The following is an 11,382-nucleotide window of genomic DNA, read 5'->3' as shown; positions in this document are numbered from 1 at the left end:
TCCAAAACATAACTACAAATCCACCGTGAACTAATTCAAGAAATGCAAGCTGAAGCTTTTGGAATGATCCTCACAGCCCCTGACATGAACATCAGTGACAATCTATGGGTAGATCTGTGGTGAAACATACTGTGAATGCAAAATAGTCCAAGAGTATCACAGAACTAGACTGTATATTTCCTTTCGCAGATTTTTTTAAGGTTGTGTCACTAAAGAATGCTTATTAAATAGTAAATGTTACTAAATATTACTGTAGTGGAAAATTGCTGCCTGTACTAAACACCACATCCACCCAAAATCATTCTCGGCGAATGCTTGCTGAATATAATGAGCTCTTTCGGCTCTAATTATTCCTTAAATGCACCTTTCCCAAAATAGCATGTCTGTTCCCTAAGTGCACTTTTCTAAATATAACAAATCTGTAGCAAACAGAATGAAACAGAACAACCAGGTTCAGATGTAAACTGATTTTGTTGTCTTAATACCATCAGAAACAAAGTGTTAAAAATAATAAACATTCTGAAATGAACTGCAGGGTTTCCACACTGTGTCATTGTGGGTGAAGCCTGCTGGAGTCGCACTGAAGGCCTGTGTGGGTCTTGCATTGAATGGACTCAGACCCACACAAGGCAGTGAATGTCAGAGAGACACTTCTTATGGCTGGCATATCTCGAAGCAACCTGATGTGGAGAAAAGCAGGACAATTATTCCGCAGCTTAGAGAGGGACATTGTCAGGCAGAGGGCTGCACTGCATCACAATTACATAGATGACGACTGTCCAAATTCTATACATATGCAACCAAAGGATTTCGCATGTGTCTTCCTCATTTGCAGCATTGGGGGCAATGAATGCCTCCATAACTTCTAGGCTCGAATACTTTTTCAGTTTGCGTGAGCTGGAGGCAGTTTGCCTAAATGACATGCAATTTATGCCCATACTGACCTACTGAATGAAAGCGTTACATACAACCCCAAGATATGACTTGTATTCTGGTAGTTTAGGACACAGGGTGAGACACACTTCACCACTGACCACTGAAGGTTGAGCCTAGTATGGATTAAAAGTGATATTCTAGTCTACAAACATGCTAACAAAAATATTACATGCCTCCTATAATTATGCATGTTTACTTTCTGGTTTTACTACTTTTTTTTACACCACTAGGGGGTGATTTCACAGTTAGCTTGAACTTAAGCCCATTGTCCCTGATGTGTCCTCCTATTGGACAGGCTTGACTTTCAGTTTAAAGGCCAATTCCACTGGATTTTCAGAATCGCTGCATAAATAAGTCATTGAGATGTAAAAAGTCATTCATAGTGCTTTGATGTGAAATGGTCTATTGTAGAGAAACGTACTGACTTACAGTCCTTACAGTGGTGGTGATGGAAACCAGGGATTGCAATGTTTACAACACAAACACAGCCATTCTATTCACTACCCAAAATGTCCTACACATCTTCTGAGTGTTTATTTGTAATGTTGATGATGGTAAAACGGTCAAAAAACGAAAAAAAGACATCTTCTTAGGGGACTATTTTGCCTTACAACACTGCATGAATCTCTCCAGCATCTAATAACTTTCTCTGCTGTTTTCACACCGTTTGTTTGCTAAAGTCTGAACCAGAATTTGGGTTTTGTGACATTCACCCTTATTCATCAGAGTCTCGTACGGTCAAATCTGATCGTAAACTGAGTGCATGCAAAATTCATAGACATTTTTGATATTCATCAGTTTCTTCTTTGGCATATCTGTACGATCAAACTCATGTCTGACAGGAGATTTTAAAATATATAATGTATTATATAATATAAAATACAATACAATAATCACACTACACATTCGCACCATTGCATCTTCTTAAAAACAGGCGATTTGTTTATTTCACATTTTATTTATTTTTTTCAGTCATTGTAACTAATAACTATACACTATAAAACTACATAACACTATAAAGTTTGGTCAGTAGGGGGAGCAGTGCACTCACTTACTTTAACTCCGCCTACGAGCACAGCCATTGGTTCTCGAGCCACTGACATTGCTTTCATTTTATTGCCTCCCTACAGATTAATGTACATAGGGTTTGCATGCAAATTATATGTAAATAAAGGGCTGGTAAGCTGGCACTTGATTTCACGCACCGAGGCTGATTCATCATCTGTGCTCAAATCTCCGTATTTCGTGAAACAGATGCAGAGTGGTTTGAATGTCATTAAAGGTGGTCAAACCTGCACCCTTTGTTTTAGAGTAAGGGCCATTGTATCTTTTTCATTTGGTTTGGTTGGTTTCACAGCGCAATGAATAAAGTGCACCAAATTACATATGTGGGTGTTTCTTGATTGGTCAGGAATTTGACAATGACACAAGCTTTGTCATTTGCCTCAATTAGTGCCAGAAATTTTCACTATTGTTCTATATCAAATGTATTTATGATAAAGTGTATAATACTACCCAATATATTGCATTAAAATGGACACTTAATGTATTGATGTATCAATCAAAATCATAGACGTAAACGTTTCTAGATATTCGTGTCTTTATAATTGATTGGTTTATTTATGCATCAGGTTAGATGTTGAATTTCCTCATTTGGTACGGACCATCTTAAAATTTGGTTCCCACCAGCAGCAAACTGGGTCACTTGGAAGTGAACCAAGACCCGTGATTTTTAGCCAACTATGGTTGTTTAGGAAAGGCAGGTAAAGGTAGAGCATCCACATTTGACAAAACAGACCGAACTACAGAACGTTTGAAAAGTCCACACCAAACAAGTGTTTGAAAGCATTCTCAGATGTATTAAGTGTCTCAGACGTCTGGTTCCTATCACCACCACTATAGACAAATCTGACTCTTTAAGTTTCTCTGGAACGAAATATTTCATCAAACCACTCTTAATGATTTTGCTCACAATGTCATAAACACCATAACTATCTAACAAGGCATACACTTGGAAATATGGTGCCAAGCTTGGGTGTCCAGCACTCGTCCTGTTTTGTCAAAGCCAAAGTCAATGAAAACTACACGTCACAAAGAGTGTTATGCTGGTTCCAGTCAGATGCGGAGTAGTACTGCTGGAAATGCAATACTGAGAAAAATGGTGTTGTCCAGTAGGCACCAATGGTGTTTCATGTTTTTCTGATAGGTTGATACCACAGTGTAAAGGATTCCAGTGGTTTGACAGGTGTTCCAGGACTGATTGCTGATGCAACTGATTTTGGTTTTCTAAAGGGATCTAAAGGTGTCCTACAGCAGAGGGAATCAGGAGTCTGTAGATAGTGAAAGTGGATGGAGACATGAGGCAGCTTTCTCGGCTATGAAGAGTTCATCTATCTGCTGGTGGCCCAAACAGGCCCTCCTTGTGTTCGACTTACTGTTGAGGGAGTGGGTGGATCTGTCCATGAGCATAATGCCAGGGACAGTTAGGGACGCAGTGTGGGCCAGGCTTAAAAACACTCAGTGTCTGTGTTTACATGCAAAGATTTTTGCCAATGTGATTGAATACATTCTGATTACAGATTAAGACTGAGGTGTTTATGCTCACTCTACAGATCCAAAATTACACGCGTGCATAGAGAACCACTAAGTGTTGACGTTACCATGACAACAAACATCACGCGAGTCCAGTCAGAGTGAGAACAATGATGTCAGACTCATGGAAACGTCCTTCACATGTCCTTATTAAAGAAGGCCGAGAGGAAGTCGTCGTGTTCTGAGACACATAAGCTGGACGTCCGTCCCACCGCCGTCTTTTAAAGATCAGAGCATAAACTTCGTCTCCTCTGCAGACCAGTTTCTGCTCCGCCATGTTGAACGGTATAAACTTTCACTATGTCGTGACGAACATGATCAGAACGGACTTAAACTTTCCGATAGGGAATGTAATCAGATACAGGCGTTTACACGGATATTATTCTTCTATTTGACAGATTATTTACAGGATTATCCACCTCGTTCAATCGGATAGGAATTGTATTCCGCATGGACGTATTCTATTCTGACTGAGCTATTAGTCAGATTAAAGCATTATCAGGCTGCATGTAAACGTGACTAGTTTGAGGCCCATTACACAAAAATGACATTACAAAATAATAATGTTCACAAATGTTCCACTTCTTTCCTCATCGTTTCCCAACTGCCATTTTCAAGATATGCAATACAAGCTGCGTTCCTCTGTCAGACCCTGTTGTGGTGGCTCTTCTTCAGTGCTTTTGTGGAGAGGACTATGATTATCCATTGCGCTCCCTTCAGTGTTAGTAGTCACGACAGGCTTGGACCACAGTGTGCAGTCTTTGTCACGAAGAGGAGAGACAGAATGTTTTCAAAGGGCCGTGAGAGTAGTGAGAGTAATGGACTGCCTACTTAGTGCCTTAGATGCTAAATGTAGCATGTCCTAAGTAATTTACAGTAATTTAATTACTACATTTGTACAGTCTTTTCCCACACAGCTTATACATGTGTTCTTTAATGTTCACCCACAGCTGTCTGAGGTTCATCCATTCTGCTGCATTATGTAATACAACGTATAAAGATATAGACTAGGGCCCAACCCATTTCACCCCTCGCCCCTACCACTGAGCCCTTAGCCCTCTGTTTTGTGCGTTCAGGTCTAGGGGTAGGGTGTCCCAATTTTTGTTGAGATAGAGGGGTAGGGTGAAGTGTTAGGGTTACACTGCCCTCCAAATGGAGGTTTTTCAGAGACTCCAAACAGAGAGTTATGAGAGTAAGAAAAATTGGTGCAATGGCTGAGCAAGTGACCAAAGAAACCCACAAATGTGAGAATTTTCTCCGTTAAAAAATTGCGATAACCACTGTTTTATCTTAGTTTAGTGTCATTTCAATGTATTATGGTCGTTTTCTTCATAACAAGCATGAAAAATCACTAATAGCATGCTGATGTCTTGGTTGCTAGCTAGCTAACTTTCCCATTCCACCTTAAATAGTCCAGCAGTTCTGACGCCTGAAGTGCCAGAATGTTACTGCTGCACCATTTAAGGTTAAATTTAAACAAGAATCTGGTGAATATCTGACTTCAGCTTCGTATCACTGAAGAATTAGAGGTGGGTGATAATAAATAATTGCCCCCCTCTTTGAAGGCATATGATGCCCTAAATGTAACTAAAGCCCAGCAGTGAGGAGCTGAACTTTACCCTCCTCTGCTGTCACTGCAGACTGGCAGGGTCACCTACAGAGCAGCGCTGGTAGCTGTTAATGAAGTAATGCTCTTCTTTATTTGAGGGTCCCATTTCATAGGGCAAAATTTCAACGACTACACCTTGTAACTCAGTTCGAAGGGGTTAGGGTGACACTCGAAAACAAGAGGCAGGGGTAAAAATAAGGAATGGGATTGGGCCAAACATGACAAATCAGTCTAGTTAGCTTCCGATGTTCGGTTTATGGTTTGATTGATAAACACTTTTACTCTATTGTAAAAAATAGCATGATAGCGCTCATAACTAGCAACATATTTTGTGACTTTGGGGTTGGAATAACATGTTAAATAACAAAAGATCCACGTCAAACTAACTGTAGATGAAAAAGTAAACATTTATTAGCAAAAAGGGACAAAACTGCAGGAAGCTCCACCCCCGTCTTTACAATACTCAGAGATAGGCTGCTCAAGACTGCACAAAATACAGGGCACTTTACCAATATACTCTGCAAATAACAGTTTATTAGTGAAAGACCCTCAGGTCCTTTTAGGACGTCAGAGAAGATCTAAGGATTTCAGTGGAATAAAAAATACATGTATGTAATTTTTAGTTCATTATTATTAAGTATAATGTGTATTTTTGTTGTATTTAACTTTACAATTACTCTGATTTCATAGTTAAGTTTGTTTTCATTGCTTCAGTCAGTTTGTTTGGAAACAAAAGAGTTAAATTCTTGAAATGCCCAAAAGAAAAATGATCCAATCAGCTCTCATATTAGGTAGGACTTCAGAAGCTGAACTGAAGGCCTAGTTAGTCAGATTAACCACTAATATAAATAGGAACTGACTGGAGAATCACAGTTTGATCTGTAATGGTTGGGACCAATTTCCAGAGGAAAAAAAGGCCTTCTGAAGTCCTAGATATGCCACTGACCACAAACACAAGTGGTAGCCTGGCCAATGCGATTCACTCCATTGTTAAAAAGGGAAAACAGTGGCTCAGCTCAGCACCTGGACTCTGTACTGAAGGAATCACTGTAAAACTGCTACATGTTAAGATGTTAAGAGGCCATGAGGATTCATCAGGATCATTTTCTGGATTGTTGTCCTGAGATAACAAGTTAATTATTTTGTGATCTCAAGATAACAACTTTGTTATTTTGAGATCACAAGATGATTAACTCGTTGTCTAAAGATAACAACTTTGTTATCTTGAGATCACAAGATATTTAGCTCATAATCATAAGACAGTTCACTCGTTTCAAGATAACAACTTTATTATCTTGAGATCCTAAGATAATTCACTCATTGTCTCAAGATAACAAGATATCTTGAAATCACAAGATAATTAACTCATAATTTCAAAATAGCAACTTTGTTATCTTGAGATCATAAGATAATTCACTCATCGTCTCAAGATATCAACTTTGCTATCTTGAAATCACAAGATAATTAATTCATTATGCCATGACGACTTTGTTATCTTGAGATTACAAGATAATTAACTCATAATTTCAAAATAACAACTTTGTTATCTTGAGATCATAAGATAGCTCACTCATCTCAAGACAGCAGCTTTGTTATCTTGAGATCATAAGATAATTCACTCATTGTCTCTAGACAACAACTTTATCTTGAAATCACAAGATCATTAACTCGTTATCTCATGATAACAACTTTGTTATATTGAGATCACAAGACAATTAACTTGTCTCAAGATATCAACTGTTATCTTGAGATCACAAGATAATCAACTCATTATCTCAAGACAACAACTTTTGTTATCTCAAGGTAGGATAATTAACTTGTTATCTCAAGATAACAAGATAACAGTCCAGAAAATTATAGCTACCTCATGGCCTTTTCGGACTTCCATAAACCTTCAAATGTCCATGTTGATTCTAGAATGGTCAAAAATGTTTATGTACATTGCTATCAGCTTAACGCTAACATACTAGTTGTATGGCATGGAGGTGCCAGCAGAAACTAGCATTCATCACAGCTGTGTTTTTACTTGTTTTTGACAGTTTTAACATGTTAACTTCTTTGACAGGACGCTTGACCTGCAGCCCCCAAACTGCACCATTTTTAAAGCATTCTGTTATGTATTCTTTACAATGCAGAGGCAATTTAGTTAGACAAGTTAGCATAGACCTTATTTGTCTTCTTGAAAGGTTATATAACTTAAAAGCAAATTCAGAACCGATCAAGCCTCCTTCAAATAGCACTGCATGCACTTAGTGTAGTGCTTTTCTAGCTTTTAGCATGCTTGAGGACAGTGACCCTCAATGAAATCATCATAAAAGTGGGTGTTAGTGAGCCCATATGTGCTCTGCCCCAAATAAGATAAGTGCATTCATTCAAGTCAACAGCTTGTTGTGAAAGACTTTTGGGAGGAGAGAGCAGAGAAATTAGATTTGTTCCCGTTTTGAAAACCACAGAGAATGCTAATGTCCGACAGCGGCCAGAGATCATTTTAGCGGCCTCCTTGCCAGGCGTGTGTCTCCTCTGTGTGCTGTCTTTGTGCGGCTCTGGTCGCTGCGTCGCAGGGGTCATGCCAAAGCTAGAAGACACAGGCCGCATTGTCTTCTGGTGGATTTGTGTTGCTGGCTATTGTTCTGGCTGAGAGCGAATGCAAACTCCAACGCCGCAGCATGCGTACAGTACAGTACTGCACGTACCACTGCTTTTCTTCCCCACACAGGAACAGTGGTGTGCATAAATTGCAGTTAATACATCCTGTTGTGTTCACATAGAGTCTTTGTCTTCTTTATTGGCAAGACCATGTAACAATGGCAATGGTGCCCTGTGAGAGAACCTGTGTCAGGCACCAATTATTGGTTCCTCTGAGGGGGCATTTAACCTTTAGAATTGATTCCAGTTGCAGTAATGGGCGGCTGGTTTTCACTGTGATGAAGCAGGATAGCATTAAGACATTATTACAAGCGCACGTCTAATATGCCTTGAATCACTCAATCAAAAATCATGAGCCATCAGCTGCTCTCACTTAACGCACTTGGGAAATCCGCATGTGAAAAAGCAATCATGCGCCTTTTGTTAAGCGTAGGCTGCTCCTAAATAAAGAGCCGTCTTCATGTTGTTTCTCTTTTCACGGAAAAGGCCCCAAATGAAAGTGAAGAGATTGAAAGTATCTATTAGTGGTTTCCAGGGAGACAGACGCAGCACGTCTCTCCCGGGGCAGGATTAGGCCGGACACAGCAGGATGTGGCCTGGCGAAATTAATTCCAACTCTCTGACTTGAAAAGGTGGCCAGGAAAATAAAACAGCAGGCTAACTAGACCTGACGCGGATTCGGCTACAGTTTCCATGAGGCAAGAGGAAGAGTCATACTGTACATGCACTGACTGCATATAATTAATAAAAGCTAGGGCCTCAGTTAATATCTTACTTGGCACAATTGCACTCACCTCAATAATAGTCTTTTGTGTGCTAAAATAGAACATGAATTAATACTTAATTAATTTTTGATAAAGAAACAATGTAAGAAAATCTCTGGACTCACTGCTTTGTTGGACAAATAATATTAAATAAATGGGAAAAAAAAACATACTCAGGGACCCCTGGTGGCTCGGGAGCCCTAAGCAACTGCTTATACCACTTATAGCTCGAAAAGGCCCTGGGTAACCGTCCCCTGTACAATTAGCTTATTGATAAAACACTAATTTGGTAGTCTTGCTAGTAGTCTTTATTTCTGGGGCCTGTGCTAATCACAGAAAAACAATTACAGATAGCCTGTTGCTTCCAACACTTAAGTCAACCTAAAAACAAGCACTTAAGCACCCCGGCAGTCTTATATCATCTTTTAAAGCTACTTGCTAGACGTCTAAAACAAACTTTGTCTTAATGGAAACAAAGGAAGGCACTGTGAGTGGTTTTGATGGATGCCTAGATGATGACTTCAGCGGCCACTGCAATGAACTGTCTCCTTATTCCCCCTTAGACTTGGATGATTCCAGTGCCGGGCTGGGACAGGCTCCAAGTCATTGTAGTATGGCCTGGAAGCACAGGGGAATTTGGTGAGGCAGAGGCCTGAAGTAGGAGCCTGGGAGGTAGGAAGTAGCCATCACTGGCCAGAATGTCCTATATTTAAAGGACTATTTTTAGGCTGTCAACACTGATGTAGAACTGTTGTTGTCACTGAAGTTAAGTAGCTTTTAGCCCAGTAATTTCTGAACCAGATGATGAATATTTGGCTAATGGCCAGTTTCTCACATCCTGATTCAGTGTACACCCAGACTATAAAAGCTTTTAAATGGTGAATCACCATAGGGGGGTTGCAATTTAGTCCAAAACTGGGCTTAAACCGTGTCCTGGAAACTGGTCCTATAGGTTCACAGGAATAATAGGGATCTAGTTTTATGACATAACTATTAGCAGTGGGACGTAAGGAAAGGTAGCCTCTTCCGCAGCCCCTCTAGTGGCCGTTCTGCCAGAAATCGAACATATGCTTTTAGTTAATACAATCAAATGAAATATTTTTCCATGTATCTGTTATTAGATTAAATAGAACACTCTTGACTCTGTACATGAAATATTGTGACTGTGTTGAGCTGCTAGTGAGCAATGATGGGCGAAAGGGGAGGAGTATGGTGTCAAATCCCATTCAAAATTGGCAAACAAGGAAATCTGCTCTCGCGCGAGAGAACCTACTCTTGCGCACATGCAGAGTTACTCGTGCAAAAGCAGCAGCACTCGCATGCGAGGAAAATTAGCCTGACACTCGACTGTTCTTTCTGCTCACTATTAAGCTTCTGCTCATGCAAGAGTTTAATTCATTTTTGACAGCTGTGGGCGGGTCCTGACATATGATTGGTTTCTGAAACTGTGTTGTGATTGGCTGGCTGTCAGTGGTCATCAGAGCATTTGCTGCACATAAAAAACCTGGAACAGGACATTCACTCTGGAAGACAATCTTCAGAGTCCACCAGTACAATGGCATTAGCCAAAACACTGCCTGTGATTGGGTCATTCTACAGAAACGTCCACTTTTCTGGCTCTCCATAGAAGTCACTGGTGCTACTGATCGTCATTGGTGTTACACATAGGAAAGGTAACATCAGAGACATTTTTAATGAACAATGCACTTTACAAAATGGCTGCTACAGAGCATCAAAACACATGTTGTCAATCATGGAATATCCAGTAAAATATGTAATTTAATCCATTTGTATTCCATTTTTTCACAATTACCTCAGAATAAAGTCGGTCACACCAGTGACTTCAGCTAAAAGCTTCATATGAAATCATGAGCTAAATGAGAAAATCTCTGATAACTGAAAGACACAGTGGACTCAACATGTGCTTTTCTTCATAGATCCTCAGACAACAGGTAAAAGGAAGTCGAGTGATGTCATCAGTGTGTTTTTTATTTCATACATACATACATACATCATCTAAACCGCTTATCCTTCTGGGTAGCGGCGGATTTTTATTTCAAAATAAGATTTTTTGTTACGCAATAACACCAGTGACACGACTCCTGGGGACAACAACTTTCATTATAACTTACAACTTTTCATTATTTGTTTGCCATTTGTTTTCTTTATGTCATTTAAATCATATATTTCATAGTCATGTATAGATTATTGTAGTTAAAATTGCAGAAAAAACATGTTTTTTCCTTCAAAATATGGCCTCAGCCTTTACACATATCTGTGGGAATGAGCTCTTCTGTGGTGCTTGAAATTCTAGATAATTGATTTAAAAACTAATATTGCTAAATTGAGGCTCAAGAAGGTGTAACTGTTAAAATAACTTATTGTTTTATTTTAAAATATAAATTAATTGTAACCCTGACATATTTTTGAATAGTAATATATATATATATATATATATATATATATATATATATATATATAAACACTAGGGACACAAAAATGGACGTTTCTGTAGAATGATCCAATTACTGAATTCTGTCTTTCTGCCTGTTTAGTAATCATGATATAATCACTCTCAATTTTGAATTGGATTTGACACCATTTGAGGCGAGAATAACAGCACTGAGATGCTTTCTGTAATGCTTAATAAGGCTGGAGAAAACTCGTAGGAGGATATTTGACCACTCCTCCGGGCAGAACATTTTCAGTTCTTTGATATTCTCAGGCTGCGATAGACTGACTCTTTGATCTTGTGTTACTTCAACCATTTCTGTGTTGATTTTGATTTGGGTTTGAGATTATTTTCTTGCTGAAAGTCCACCCATGGACAAATCT

The sequence above is a fragment of the Colossoma macropomum genome, unplaced genomic scaffold (genome assembly GCF_904425465.1).
Source record: "Colossoma macropomum unplaced genomic scaffold, Colossoma_macropomum, whole genome shotgun sequence".
Classification (NCBI taxonomy): domain Eukaryota; kingdom Metazoa; phylum Chordata; class Actinopteri; order Characiformes; family Serrasalmidae; genus Colossoma; species Colossoma macropomum.
The sequence above is the reverse complement of the archived record's forward strand: the minus strand, read 5'-3'. Positions refer to the sequence as shown.